The sequence below is a fragment of the Mustela erminea genome, chromosome 12, assembly GCF_009829155.1.
Source record: "Mustela erminea isolate mMusErm1 chromosome 12, mMusErm1.Pri, whole genome shotgun sequence".
NCBI lineage: Eukaryota > Metazoa > Chordata > Mammalia > Carnivora > Mustelidae > Mustela > Mustela erminea.
This window is the reverse complement of record NC_045625.1, coordinates 9847122-9863165: the sequence shown is the minus strand read 5'-3', so window position 1 is coordinate 9863165 and position 16044 is coordinate 9847122. Positions and strand designations below refer to the sequence as shown.

The 16044-nt window shown below is 40.4% G+C and overlaps 1 protein-coding gene across 10 annotated transcripts in view; it reads right to left on the bottom strand.

The window, feature by feature from the left end:
* Nucleotides 1-16044, bottom strand: part of SCAI (suppressor of cancer cell invasion) — a 135993-nt gene that overhangs the window by 69700 nt on the left and 50249 nt on the right. The window contains exon 1 of one of the 10 annotated variants that reach the window (XM_032306663.1): nt 8123-8170. The exons of the other annotated variants lie outside the window; for them this stretch is intronic. The gene's annotated coding sequence lies outside the window, so the exon portion shown is untranslated. Of the gene's footprint in view, nt 1-8122; nt 8171-16044 lie in introns of those variants that run through there. 10 annotated transcript variants of the gene reach the window in all.

Genomic DNA, 16044 nt, shown 5'->3' with positions numbered 1-16044 from the left:
AGTCAGGGTGTGGTGTAGTTATTTTGGTAAATATTTTTCTCTCCAACATTTTCTTGAACAGGCAATTGTGGCTACAGGGCAGGAAGATTGTCAGGAAGCCTAAAAATGTCCAGGGGCTGCAGAGAACAAGTGGGTGCCGTGGAGCCGGGGGTGGCGGGGGGACTTGCATGCATGGTACTGCGTGGACTCTGCATGTGCACATGCTCCCTCTTCTCACCAGTGCTTTCTGCGCTCGGTGGGGTAGGAGGTTTTAACAGAGGGAAACAGACCTGAAAGGGCTGGGCCTTGGAAGGGGTTTCACAGTGTAATGACCCTGGGTAAGTCTTCCCTCCCAACCCAATGCCCACCTTCATTCTCCAAATCGAGCAGGAGAGGCACAAACTAGGCCCAAAGCTGCCTGTAGCCTTCTTCACCTCACCTCAAATACCTTGTGAGCCAGGGTGACTCACATCCCCAGGACGTGGGAGAAAAACAGAAAATAAAAGCTTAAAAATAAGTAAACTTAGGCACTTGGCTGGCTCAGTCGGTAGAAAATGAGACTCTTGATCTCAGGGTTGTAAGTTCGAGAGAGTTAGCCTGCTCTGGTGCCTGAGCAGGGGGGTAGAAGGGGAGGGGGAGGGGCAGAGGAAGAGGGAGAAGATGACCCCCCCCCAAACAGGAAGCACGGTGCAGGAAGCACGATGCGGGGCTCAAACCCAGGACGGTGAGATCATGAGTTGCGCTGAAATCCAGAGTTAGCCACCCAACTGACTGGGCCAACCACCAGGGGCCTCTGAACAAATTCCACTTTTATATAACATCACAATTTTACATGTTATTGCTTTTGCCTATTTTGTTCACCTGGTAAATTTATTTATTTATTTTTGTCACCTGGTAAATTTATATTCATAGTTCAAGACATGCAAATGACACCTTTTCAGTAAAACCTTTCTTGAAAATCTAATCATGACAGTAGAGGCTTCTTCAGTGACTCCATTAGAAATCATATCTAGAGGGACGCCTGGGTGGCTCAGTCAGTTGGGCATCTGCCTTCAGCTCACATCATGATTCTGGAGCCCCAGGATCAAGCACTGCATTGCGTTCCCTGCTCAGCAGGGAGCCTGCTTCTCCCACTGCCCCTCGCCCACTCATTCTCTCTCCCAAATAAATAAATAAAATCTTAAAGAAATCATACATACAATTACACACATTATACACATTATATGTATAATATACATTTGATGTATATTGTACAGTATACATATACACAATTATACATATTATATGTGTAATTGGTTGATTATACATACGTATAATCAAACTGTTATACATACAATCAATTATTTGTTTAAAAAAGTATGACTCATCCTTTAGATCTACACTGTCCAAAACTAGTGATTAGCCACATGTGGTTACTTTGCATATGAAACATTGGCACTCTAAATTGAGATGTGCTGGGGTGCCTGGGTGGCTCAGAGGGTTAAGCCTCTGCCTTGGGCTTGGGTCATGATCTCGGGGTCCTGGGATCGAGCCCTGCATTGGGCTCTCTGCTCAGCGGGGAGCCTGTTTCCTCCTCTCTCTCTGCCTGACTCTCTGCCTACTTGTGATCTCTCTCTCTGTGTCAAATAAATGAATAAAATCTTCAAATTGAGATGTATTGGGTGCCTTGGTGGCTCAAGTCATGATCCCAGCGTCCTGGGATCAAGTTCCGCATCAGGTTCCCGCTCAGCGGGAAGCCTGCTTCTCCCTCTCCCACTTCCCCTGCTTGTGTTCCCTCTCTCACTGTGTCTGTCTCTGTCAAATAAAAAAATAAAATCTTTTATAATAAATAAATAAATAAATTGAGATATGTTGTAAATGTAAAATACAACAAATTTAGCAGACTTATTATGAAAAAAGGATGTAAAAATCTCATTAATAATTTTTATATTGCTACATGTTGAAATAATATTTTGGTATCTTAGTTAAATAAAATATATTATTAAAATTAATTTCATCTGTTTCTTCTTACTTCTTAATGTGTCTAAGAGAAAACTTAAAATCATACATGACTCAATTATATTTCTTTTTCTTTCAAGATTTTATTTATTTATTTGACAGAGAGAGACAGCAAGAGAGGGAACACAAGCAGGGGGAGTGGGAGAATGAGGCTCCCTGGCAGGGAGCCTGATGTGGGGCTCGATCCCAGGATCCTGGGATCATGACTAGAGCTGAAGGCAGCCGCTTAACCGACTGAGCTACCCAGGCGCCCCAGAACAAATAATTATTAAGTAAAACTTTAAAAAGTATCTATCTTTAACAACTGTACCAAGTAATATTAAAAAAAAGCCTCAGAATAAATGTAATGCAGATATACAAGACGAATCACAGAAAACTATAAACCCTCAGAGCTTGAAAGTTAAAGACTTACAGAAAATTAAGAATATGCCGTATTTCATACTAGAAGCCTCAAAATTATAAAGACATTAAGATTCCCTAAATTCGTCTATAGATCAATGCTATAAAATCAAAGTATTAATAGATTTGTTTGTGGAAATGGACATACTGATTCTATCACCTACATAGAAATGTAAAGAGCCAATAGCAGGTAAAATAATCCTGAAGAAGAAAATAGAAGAACTGATGCCACTGGATGATACCAAAATAATATTTTGGTATTTTAGTTAAATAAAATATATTATTAAAATTAATTTCATCTGTTAATTTCAAGACTTTTGAAAAGCTCCAGGACTGAAGACTGTGGTATGGGCACAAGGAGAGAAAAATTGAACAATACAACAGAATAGAGTTGAAGGACAACCCAAATGTAAATGCTCACTTGATTTATGACACACAACACACAACAGTGGCACTCTGTAAAGCAATGAGAAAAAATCATTTTACCAAAAAAAAAGAAAGAAAGAAAGAAAGAAAAAGAACCAGTACTGGGTCAACTAGATATCTAAGTTAAAAGAAAGAGCATGAATCTTGATTCCTATCTACATTACACAAAAATCGATTCTAGGTAGCCTGGATGTAAATATAAAAGGTAAAATCAAACAGTTCTTACATAAGAATATGGGAGGCAATCTTCATGACCCTGGAATTAATTTAAAAAAAAAAAAAAAGTTTATTTAAACAGTTCACTGAAAGGATTCTTCACTATGGAAAAATTAGATAATTCTGAAAACCAAGAACTGTATTCATTAAGAGACACTACCAGAAAAGTGAAAGAAAGACAAGTTGACTCCCTGTGCAGCTGAAAATCCATGTATAATTTTTGACACCCCGCCCCCTGCAAACTTAACTATAATAGCGTACTGTTGACCAGAAACCTTACCAATAATATCAACTGTAAGTGAACACATATTTGGTACATTGTGCCTATGATATACTGTATTCTTATAAATAAAGTAAGCTGGAGAAAAGAAACTGTTATTAAAATCATAAGGAATAGAAAACATGTCTCTTTGATACTGTCAGTTTATAGATTTCCTAAAAAAAAATCCACCTATAAGAGGACCAGCACAGTTCAAGAACCCGTGTTGTGCAAGGGTCAGCTGTAGCGTGTTTGCAGATGTAATTAAGATGTAAATTAACATGCAGTCATACTGCAATAGAGTATTAATCCAATTTGACTGGTGTCCTTAGAAACTGAGGAGAGACAGACACCCAGAGTGAGGAGAATGCCATGTGCAGACACAGACACAGAGGGAAGACAGCCATATGAAGAAGGAGACAGATGGGAATTATGCAGCTGTATGCCAAGGAACACCAAGGATTGCTGGCGACCACCAGAAGCTAGGGGCAGGGAAATGGAACAGATGATCCCTCTGAGTTTCTTCTAAAAAGGACCAATCCTGCCAACACCTTGATTTTGGACTTCTGCCCTCCTGAAGTGTGAGAGCACAAATTTCTGTTGTTTTAAGCCACCCACTTACTGGTAATTTGTTATGGCAGCCCTAGGAAACCAATCCATATACGACAGAATCCTGATACGGATTACAAAATAGACACACAGCAAAAGAGCAACGAGTAGGGACAACTGTTCAAAGAGTCGTTCTGCTAAATACAGAGCATCTGGCAAATTATTGACCTGCCTTGTTGACAATTTCTTTTTCTAGGAAGTCTTTCAACAAAGCAACAAGAGAAACTGGCTACTCTGGACTGAATTCTGAGTAAGTGGTTGGCAACACGAAAGTATGAAAGAAACCTGGTTAAGTGTGTATTACATGACACAGGGGGAAACAATGCAGGGTCCTAACAGCAGTGGAAAGAACCCTCCCGTAGCCCAGAAGCCCGAGTATTCCTGTTCCTAACACTTCTTAGTTATGTGATTATGAACAAACAAACCAAAACTTTAGGTAACACTTTGAGCCGCAAGTTTTTAATTCACAAAAACAAGCAATTTGCACTTGTTCTGTAGATCTCAAATAACTGTTGTGAAGATAGAGCAAGGTTTTTTAGGTGTGAAAGAAGTCTGAAAACAGTGTCATGTATAATATCCCCATGGTTATTACTCTGCAGTTTAGTGATGCTTCAAAAGAAAAAAAGAGAGAGAGAGAGAATCATCCTGTAATAAGAGCTAAGGGGAGAGGGCGCCTGGGTGGCTCAGTCAGTTGAGCATCTACCTTCAGCTCAGGTCATGATCTCAGGGTCCTGGGATGGGGCTCCCTGCTCAGAGGGGAGCTGGCTTCTGCCCCTTCCCCACCTCCCATTCAGCTCCTGCTCTCTCACTCTCTCTCTCCCAGGAAGGAAGGAAGGAAGAAGGGTAAGAGAGAAAGAATGAAAGACCTAAAAGAGAACCATCGAGAAAACAATGGAAATACGTTGGAAGTGAAACCAAAATATAGTAAGAAATTTATTCGGACAGAACAGAGAATATATTTATAGAAATCACATGGTAGGAAAGAAATCATTTTCAAATGTACTCAGATTTCTAAAAAGACGAATAGAGATGGAATGGCTGTCTAATTAAGCATCAGCATAAGAGTCTATCACACAGGGGTGCCTCAGTGATTCAGTCAGTTGAGAGTCTGGCTCTTGATTTCAGCTCAGGTCATGATATCAGAGTTCTGAGATCAAGCCCCCCCCGTTGGGCTCTGAACTCAGCATGGAGTGTGCCTGTCCTTTTCCCTCTGCTCTTCTGCCCCAACCCCTTCCCTTTCTCGCAAATAAATAAATAATATTAAAAATAATAAGAAGAAGTGGGCATGCCTGGGTGGCTCAGTAGGTTGGACGCCTGCCTTTGGCTCAGGTCACGATCCTGGGGTCCTGAGATCAAGTCCTCTATCAGGCTCAGCACAGAGTCTGCTCTTCCCTTTGCCTCCTACTCCTCCCAATTGTGCTTTCTCTCCTCTCTCTCTCTGACAAATAAATAAATGAAAAAAAATGTATCACACATATGTTTTCTCACCTATAAAAAATGAGATATTAATAATAAGGACCCCATAAGGCTGTTGGACAATAAAATGAACTAATGGATATAAAACTGCCCTGTAAATTATGATGTACTCTAGAATTATTAGCCGTAAAACTGTCATACTTGTGCTCAGAACAGAGCCCAAATTGAAAAATACTAAGTACAAAATTTTTTGAATGTGTGTGTGTGTGGTTTTCACACATTCACTGTAAAAGGAACAAGAAGCTACTGCTTGGTCCAGATGGTATTCCTATAATACGAACAAACGGCAGTGCTCAGAAGCTGGTCCTTACCAGCATGGAAAGCATGTTCACGTATCAAAGACAGCAAAAAACTATCCTGAGTTACATGCAAATTATTTTCTGAAAACAATTTTTCAGACTTAATGCAACATTCGACTGAACTTAAGCTACATGCTGTAAGAACAACGTCGGGAGGAATGCGTAGGCACCACACTTCTCGCTCTGTGTTGAGAGCAACTGAATGGACTGAAGGCAAAGAGAGTTTAAGAAAAGAAAGCCAAAGGAGCTAGGTCTTGGAGCCTCAGTCCTGTACACAGAGCCAGAAGGTCATTTGTGAGATGCTGTGCACTAGACTAGGAAGATATTTTGCCTACCCAATGTGGAAGAAGAGAGGTGTTTAACACACACAAATATGCAAATCCAGTACTTACTGAATGGAGGCCTAGCACAGCCTACCAGAAAGTACTACAGTGAAAGAAAGGGAAGGTAGGCATTAGTCAGTCAGTCATCTCAAAACAATGACTATCAACAAGACACACGCAAGGACTATTTATGAGGCTAATGGGGCAGGAAACACAAAAATATACAGAATGAAAGCATCAAAAATATGTACCCTTGAGAATAATGTGAGAAAACATCATCTGAAGCAGCCTAAGGCTAATGATTCATAAAAACTGTCTCCAGTGGGGGAACCCACAGAGGTAGCAGTCAAATGCAATCTAGTGCAATTGAAATAGTTCCATTTATTCATCACATAAAAACTCACGAGGCAATAAGAAGTTCGGGCAAGAATCTCAATCACCAACCAACAAGACATTACTCTTATTCGGTATAGGAAGAAGTACAGACCACACAGACTTTTTCTTCTTAATCACAAACAAAGATGACAGTGGCAATAGCCAGAAGTCTGTGTCTACAGTACACTAAAAACAGACAACATGAAAAGCATCTGGGGCCACCCAAAACCACCATCTCAGCATACTCTGAGAGAAAGCTGTTAGTCATGCAAATATTAGGTCACACCTGATTTGTGTTAAGCAGAAATGAAAAACAAAAACAAAACAGCCAATAACCCATTGAAAGATACTTATGATCTATACCATGACAATTTGGGTTTCCTAAATTACAGGTTTTATCTGTAATAAATTGAAAGCCAAGGAAAGAAAATAATAAATTTTTCACTAAAAGAAAAATAAAAGTTACTCTTTCTTTTAGCAATAACTAACTGATGATATGCCCATATATCTGTATATATATGCATACTAATATAACAGCTTTATTGAAATATGATTCACATACCACACAGTTCACTTATTTAGGTATGTAAGGCAGCAGTTTTCAATATATTCACAGATATACAAGCATCACCACATTCAACTTCAGAACATGTTCTTTTTAAGATTTTATTTATTTATTTGAAAGTCAGAGATCACAAGTAGGCAGAGAGGAAGGCAGAGAGAGAGGATGAAGCAGGCTCCCCGTGGAGCAGAGAGCCCGATGAGGGGCTCCATCCCAGGACCCTGGGATCATGACCTGAGCCAAAGGCAGAGGCTTTAACCCACTGAGCCACCCGGGCGCCCCAAATGTTGTACTATTTAATTTCAGAGAAAGAACTGAAAAATTCCAGGTTTTTTTTTTCCTACCTCGGTTACTCAGTGGTTCAGGAAAACCTATTCTCTGAATCTGCGCATGATAACACTACTCTGCAGACATGGTGACAATTACAGAAATTGTAACATGGTACTTCAATAAATTCTAGTAAGAATCTAAACGTATATGTGTTAGCAAACATGTCACTGACTTTTAAAAAAATCTGGTATTTCATGAAACATGGGGAGACCAAGTAAAGAGGGCTTCCCAGTTACTGATACTCAGTGTTCATGAACATTCAATTGCCAAAAGCAGGAATCAGACCCAAAGGTTTGTGACAGTAATATGTGCACACAGCACTTACTAACAAAGCCCATGAGTACCTCTTTGAATTGCAATGATAAAACAAAATGACATCCAAATTATAAAAGGTACCTTGATTGCCTACATACTACCAGAAACAGCTTACGTATGAGATTACTTATCTGGGGGAAGTTGTTAAGAAAAAAAATCACTTGGGGGCACCTGGATGGCTCAGTCGGTTAAGTGCACACCTTCAGCTCAGATCTGGGACCAAGCCCCACACTGGGCTCCATGCTCAGCGGGGAATCTCCTTCTCCCTTCCCTCTGTCTCTCCCCCTGCTTGTGCTCTTTCTCTAATAAATAATTAAAAACTTAGAAAAAAAAAATCACGCTGAAGGGTGTTGAAACAACATGGATTTCTTGTCCCTTGCAGCTAAAGGGAGGGAAACAAGAGCAGGGGACAGGAGACATCAAGCTCCCAAGTGGCAGACACTATGCTAGGCAATTTATATATATTATTTCATCTTCATATCACCATAAGGTAGACACTGTTACTAGAATTTAGAGATGAAAAAAAGGTTCAGATAAGCTATTTAGCTAGACTTACACAGCTGGAAAAGGACTCCAAAGTCATACTCTTCATTCCAAAGGACCCTCAAGGTCAGCACCCTTAGATAAGAATGCAAAGATTACAAACGAGAGTTGTTTGATCTCCAGTACCCCAACCCTTCCAATCCCATGGGTCTTATCTCTCCTTTCCCTTAAAACATAGCTGACCACATTTTTAAGTTTTTTTTTTCCTCTCCCAGTAACTGGAACTCCCTCTTTGAAAAAAACTACAAGATCCAAAGAATCATTGAAACCATGTTTTTATTTTTAAACAAACTTTGGTTATCAAATCTACCTGTCAAGGAATGATTCTAATTGTTAGCTTTTTGACTTTGGGAATGTTATTTAATTTTTCTAATCTTGAGGAGTTCTTCAACTCTAAAATGAAGATTGCACTATTTTCTTCTCATACAGCTATTATAAGTTAAATTGGACAATAATCATAACATTATAGTCCAGGAAGCACACAAATACAGTCAGTAGAAGGTAGCAAATATTAAAACTGGTCATTTATGGAGCACCTGGGTGGCTCAGTGGGTTAAAGCCTCTGCCTTCGTCTCGGGTCATGATCCCAGGGTCCTGCGATCGAGCCCCACATCGGGCTCTCTGATCCGCAGGAAGCCTGCTTCCTCCTCTCTCTCTCTTTGCCTGTCTCTCTGCCTACTTGTGATCTCTGTCTGTCAAATAAATAGATAAATAAATAAAAATCTAAAAGAAAAAAAACCCAACTGGACATTTATACCATTAGTCACAATACAAACAGTCCAGTGTTTGTTCATTCATTCAACAAATATCAACTGAGAGTCCCCTAAATGCCAGGCATTTTTCTAGATGCTAGAATATAGCAGCGAACAAAACGGGCAAAACCCGTTTCACAAAGTGTACTGTATGGCGGAAAGACAAAAACAGAATAAAATACAAATGAATTAGGGCGCCTGGGTGGCTCAGTGGGTTAAGCCGCTGCCTTCGGCTCAAGTCATGATCTCAGGGTCCTGGGATCGAGCCCCGCATCAGGCTCTCTGCTCAGCGGGGAGACTGCTTCCCTCTCTCTCTCTCTGCCTGCCTCTCTGTCTACTTGTGATTTCTCTCTGTCAAATAAATGAATAAAATCTTTAAAAAATAAAAAAAAATACAAATGAATTGAATACTCCAAGTGAGAAGTACTGTGAAGAAAACAGAGCAGGAAGGACAGCGTGAGTGGGGTATTGTAATAGTTCAGTTTGAGCAGGTGAACGGACATTTGAAAAGGGAAGCGTCAAGCGGAGTCCTGGATGAAGTGAAGGAGGGGGCAGCCCGGGCGCAGGGAGGCTGGGGTTCCAGGCGGACTGAACAAGGACAGCCACTGAGGGAGGTATCCGTGCAGTATGCGGGGTAAGAACAACCGGTGCTGTCTACGCGCACGACACTGAAGAAACCTCAGCTCCTCATCAACTGATAGAAACAGGATTCGTGGCTGCTGTGTTTTGAGAGCCACGGGAGAGATGAAAATCCAGACACTTATTTCCCAAGGCCAGCACCCTGATGTGGGCTGATATTGCCCCAAAGAGGGATGCCTTCTTCTGACTGGCCTAACCAGCAAGAGAGACTGCCTTCTGCTAATTTGCATAGGGGTACTATGTAGGCCACCTGCAGCCTCTACAGGATTTCCCTTTCAGTCGAATTTATGGGATAGACAATCACCAAAGCAGTGCTGACTCAGAAAAAGAAACAGACTAATTATGCTGAACTAGATTCTATAATGCCATCCATTAAAAAAGGGGTTAAAATGTGAGATAATCCCAACTTTCATTGTTGCTTTTTATCTGAATGGTGAATAAAAATATTTTAACCTAATAAATTAAATAAGACCATGTGATTTATAGTGGATCTGCATTCTGAAGCTTCAACCTAAGTACAAGTCCAAACTCCAACATTTTCAGCCAAGTCACATAGCTTACTGTGTAACCTAACTTCAATTTCCTCATTTTTAAGCGAGGATAATGAACACTTCCCTACCTCACCAGCTACTGAAATAAGCTCTAATTAAATGTATTCACTTTTTCTTATTAAGATAATCAAGTAAAAAAGTAAGGGGTGCCTGGCTCACTCAGTTGGTAGACCATGTGATTCTAGATCTCTGGATTGTAAGTTTGAGCCCCATGTTGGGTGTACATATTAGTTAAAAACAAAATTTCAAAAAGAAAAGTAAAAAGGTAAATCCAAAGACATCTGACCCTTCAACAACATGGGTTTGAACTGTGTGGGTCCACATATACACACATATTTTTCTAAATAAGCACCGTATTGTAAATGTATTTTCCTTACCCTTTTCTTAATAACATTTTCTTTTCTCTAGCTTCCTTTATTGTAATAATATTGTATATAATACATATAACATATGAAATACACATTAATCAACTGTTTATGTTACTGGTAAGGCTTCAAGTCAACAGTACGTTATTATTAGTTAAGTTCTGGGGAGTCAAAAGGTACACATGGATTTTCAACTGTGCATGGAGTGGGTGCCCCCTAACCCCATATTTTTCAAGGGTTAACTGCATGAGAAGTAGACAACGTTTTTATTAGGGAAAAAGACCTTGTGTCTATCAAAAGACTTTAAACTAAAAAGGCTAAAAGAATTCAAATAAATAAATAGCCCAAATTAAAAAAATAAAATGTTTTGCTGCTGCGGAGTTCCATCTGTTCCTGCTGCTATAACCCACCCAGAGGGTCACTATGTGCCGTGACAATGACGATGCGATCAGAAGAACAGAGCAGTCCTGCTGACTGAGGATTCCTCATGCGGGCACCCAGTGTCAGACCAACTGGAGTCTCCCCTCGTCTGGGTTAATGCCATCTTATTCTTCTGTCAGGCCTCTACTCTTGGCAAATGCAAGCCCTGTCCTTAGCACAAGTAAGTAGTCCTTTGGTGGCCTATTTGGAGGTCATTAAACTGATTTAAGTGTATCCACCCTCACAAAACTTTTCTGGATCAACCCCATCAGAAATGCTTTGTTTTGCCCCGAACTCTAAATTACGTTCCCCACACAGCTCAGCTGCCTCACGTCATGGACATTCCTGCACAGTCCCCATCCCCTTGCTAGACTGTAAGCTCCTTGAAAGCAGTCACTGTCTCCATCTTTCCTCCAAGCACCCCAAGCAAGGGCCGCGAAGTCCAAAATATGAACTGGTCATCAAGGCAGCGAAGGGCAGGCATGGCTGCAGATCTGGAGACACTGCGTGTGTGGACTGAAAAGACCAAAGATGGTCGACAGGAAGGAAAAGTGACGGATGATCTGTGGAAGCTGCGAATCCGCATCTCCCTGAGCATCTGGAAGGGAATGCCAAGTAGTTGCCCTTAAGAGGATGAAAAAAGGCTCACGTTCAATCCTCAAAGAAAGACATCTATAATCGCATCGGCATGGTGGGACGTAAGGGAGCTACAAATACCTTGTGAAGATAAGGAAATCATGTAAATTCCCACAGTCTTCTGATCCACAAATATGCCGATTAGTCACCAGGAGGTCAGCAGGTCTTCTACAAAGATCTGTTTGGGGCCAGCAGAGGTGTGACACAGCAGAGTGGAGAGCACCCGCACCAAACTGCCGGGACTCAAATCCTGGCTTCGCCACCTAAAATCTGAACAGAGCCTTGTGGTCTCAGCCAAGCTATTTGACCGCTTTGTGCCCCAACTTACCCATATGTAAGATGGGGATAATAATAGGATCTGCTTCTTAGTGTTATCACGAAAATTAAATGAGAATGTATGTAAAGTGTTTGGGGAAAAGCGTGGCACACATTAAAGAGGTAGGATTAAAAGTAGGAGTACTATTAATTTACCATCTAAACTGGGACAGTTCTGAAAAGGGATACTATGAATAATTACATCAAGACTGAGACTGTATCAGGCAAACCAGGACATATGGTCACCCCGTAAGTCTCAGAAGAAACCAGAGGATGTGACCAGGGAGCAGAATTCCCTGCTTCATCTCTTTGTATGGAGACCACCCATAGATACAGGTACCAAATGTTAGCATCCCAATTATATTCTTCTGTTTGCACATATGTTAGACTATGTTTTGTTCTAAATAAGTGGTTTTCATTAATATATTAACCAATACTGACACAATCCTCTCGAGATTAATAACAACCATCCCACAAACACCAAAGATACAGTGAAGCTATCATATCAGCCAGAGAGATGGTAAGACTCCTTGCCCTCAAGAAGCTAAGCCCCAGTTAAATGATTCCTGCACGTACTTTCCACTAATAGTTGCCAAAGGCCACTGCTATAAGCAAATACACCAAAGCAGGAAGGTATCTCAAAGAAATATTGGAAAAGATGGATAGATGGAAAAATGAACACAGTAAAGAGAAATACACTATGTTACATGGTACTGCCAAATAGATGTAGACATTCTAAGAATTTTTTTTTTTAATTTGACAGACAGAGATCACAAGTAGACAGAGAGGCAGGCAGAGACAGAGGGGGAAGCAGGCTCTCCACCGAGCAGAGAGCCCGATATGGGGCTCAATCCCAGGTCCCTGAAATCATGATATGAGCCGAAGGCAGAGGCTTTAACCCACTGAGCCACCCAGGCGCCCCAACGTTCTAGAAAGAAAACACAAAATTCGCAGGAAGTATTTGCGGCAAACAGCTTTGTTTGCTCTGCAGTCCCCATTTCCCGTGCTTTGTGCAATTACTGTTCTTGCCGTTGCATTCTGTGCACTCTCAGTCGGAAAAAAACCCAATAACGCTTCCATTGGGAAGAAAACATAATTCAAGGGAGAGAGAGAGAAAAAGAGGGGAGAAGGAGAGAAAGAATGAATCAATCAGAGAAACTGTTACTTGCATGTGTAAGATTAATAGCTCAAAGAAAGAGACCTCAAGCTTTACAGACAGGCACTGAAATGCTTACAGACGAAGCGATGGGATATCTGAGATTTGCTTCAAAATACTCCGTGTCAGGTGAGTAGGTACAGATACAGATAAAGGCAGATTGGCTCTGTATTTACGATTGTTGAAGCTCAGTGATGAGTACACAGGGGTTAATAATTCACCTAATTTTCTCTGGGTTTAAAATTTTTCATAGGAAAAGGTTATTTTTGATTCACGTAAAGGATGGTTTGATTCACATAAGTATGGTTATGAAAGCACTTCTCTCTATTCTTCTAGCTATACCTATGCATGGAAAGACACCTGGGATAATGTTCAGCTACTGTTTATGATGCTTATGTCTGGGTGGTGAGATCTGGGATAGCTTCATTACTTTCATACTTAAACTTTTTACATAACTTAAATTCAAAATAATAATGTTGTTTTCCCAAAAATAATGGGCCGACATTTCTTTTTTTAAAGAGTTATTTATTTGAGAGACAGAGAGAGAGAGAGAGAGAGAGAGACCATAAGTGGGAGGGGCAGAGGGAGAAAGAGAGAATTTCACACAGACTTTGCAGTGAGCACAGAGCCCAATGTGGGTCTCCACCTCATGACTCCAAGATGATCATGATCTGAGCTGAAACAAAGAGTCAGATGCTTAACCAACTGCACCACCGAGACACCCCTAGATTGATATTTCTTTTTTCTTTTTTTTAAGATTTTATTTATTTATTTGACAGAAAGAGCACAAGCAAGGGGAGTGGCAGGCAGAGAGGGGGGAGAAGTAGGCTCCCCACTGAGCAAGGAGCCCGATGTGGGCCCTGCACCCAGGATCCTAGGATCATGACCTGAGCTGAAGGCAGAAGCCCAACCGACTGAGCCACCCAGCTGCTCCTGGAGTGAAATTTCTTAAACAGAAAGGCTAAAATCCAATATCACAAAATGTTAACAACAGTTGAATTTGATCGGTGGGAATATGAATGATTACTTTCTGTATTATTTTTAATTAAAAAATAAAGTTCTTGTGAAACTTTTCCAACATAAGTTTTCTCAGTCTTGGAACTACTGACATTTTAGGCCAAGTGATTCCTTGTCCTGAGCACTACTGGGTATCTAGCAGCGATCCTGGCCTTTCCCTGCTGATAGCAGTAGAAATACAATCACCTACTATCGTAACAACTAAAAATATCTCCAGGTATTATCAAATGTGTCCCTGGAGGTAAAAATCCCCTCTAAGAACCACTGCCCTAACACGTATCTTCTCCAAAGCAGTCTCAAGTCTGCAAAATATAAATTCCCCAATCCTTAGGTATATATCCTGCATATCTACTACTAATTTTTAACTATCTTTTCTTTTTCTTTTCTATAATTTTCTTTCTTTTTCTTAGTTCACTTAATAATACTCTACTTGTAGTTCAGACTACCTCAGGTATATAAACCAATTTTGCTGCTGCTGATTTAATGATTCAATTAAAAAAAAAATACTGCTTCTGACACTTCCTTTATTCAGTTTCAAAGCCTGAAACTAAAATCTTAAGACTATATATAGTACTACAACCTTCAAGATTATGGGAAAAAGCAATAAAGGTTATATAATCCAATCTCCTTAAAATATACTACGCAACCTTTGGTCAAACTAAACAGTCCCAAGGCATGCCCCAAAGCAGAGTAACTCATACAAAGATGAAAGCTCACAGGATAATACAATTGTCATTCAGCCTCTTATGACTCAAATGAGATGTGCAGACCAGCGGCATGAGCATCACCCCAGACCTACTAAATCAGAATCTGCATTTTAACAAGCCCTCCAGGCAATATGTATGCACATCAAGCTTAAGAAGCTGTTTTTGAGGGGCGCCTGGATGCTCAGTGGGTTAAGCCGCTGCCTTCGGCTCAGGTCATGATCTCAGGGTCCTGGGATCGAGTCCCATATCGGGCTCTCTGCTCAGCAGGGAGCCTGCTTCCTCCTCTCTCTCTCTCTCTCTGCCTGCCTCTCTGCCTACTTGTGATTTCTGTCAAATAAATAAATAAAATCTTTAAAAAAAAAAAAAAAAAAAAAAAAAAGAAGCTGTTTTTGAGGGTGCCTGGATGGCTCAGTGGGTTAAGCCTCTGCCTTTAGCTCAGGTCATGATCTCCCGGTCCTGGGATCGAGCCACACATCGGCGCTCTGCTCAGCGGGGAGCCTGCTTCCCCCTCCTCTGCCTACTTGTGATATCTCTTTATCTCTCTCAAATAAATAAATAAAATCTTTTTTAAAAACACTGTTTTTGACACAAACTGGCTTGAAGCTGAAGTTTAGTGGGCTATATTCTTAAAATAGAGATTAAGTTTCTTTTATTTTTAGAGATGAAATAAATACTGTACAGTTACAAAACAGCCAAAGGGTAAGAGAAAAATTAATGGAATCCACCTCTATCACCTCCCAAGAAAACTAGCTATAATCTTATGAAACCATTCTCAAAGATGAGACAAACGCCATATTTTAAAATCAAGCTGAGAAAACCAAACAGTAATTTATTATGGATCCTTCCAATTAAGCAAGAAGAATTTAATTAAGTCTCCTTGTAAAGACCAAAGCTAGTCTCAATAACATAAAGCTATAGTTCCCAAACCTGGCTGATTATCCTTGAATGTTCATTCTTTAAATAAAGATTTCTGAGATCTACTTCCAGATACGATTCAGGAGGGCTGGGATTCTCTATTTTTTTTTTCTCAACTATTTTAGTCATTTCTGATGATTGGTTCTATCTGAAAATCACTGTCTAAAGAGGGTAAAAAAAGATACCACTTTCTCATTACTTTTTAAAATAATGGACATGTTATGTGGCCTGTTTCAAATAACTGATATGTAAAAGACTAAAATAAGGGACTAATCAGTTCTGGGGGCTTCAGATGAAGGGAGATCATGTGTTTTCAAATTATCCACACCGCGTGTGTTTTCTAATCTACCCACATTAGAAAATGGTGGTCTGAGCCACCAATCATGAACTTCCCTGGAAGAAATGAGCCATTTCTGAGTGTCTAAAGTTGAACTCAATTTGGAATGGCCACAACTAGCAACC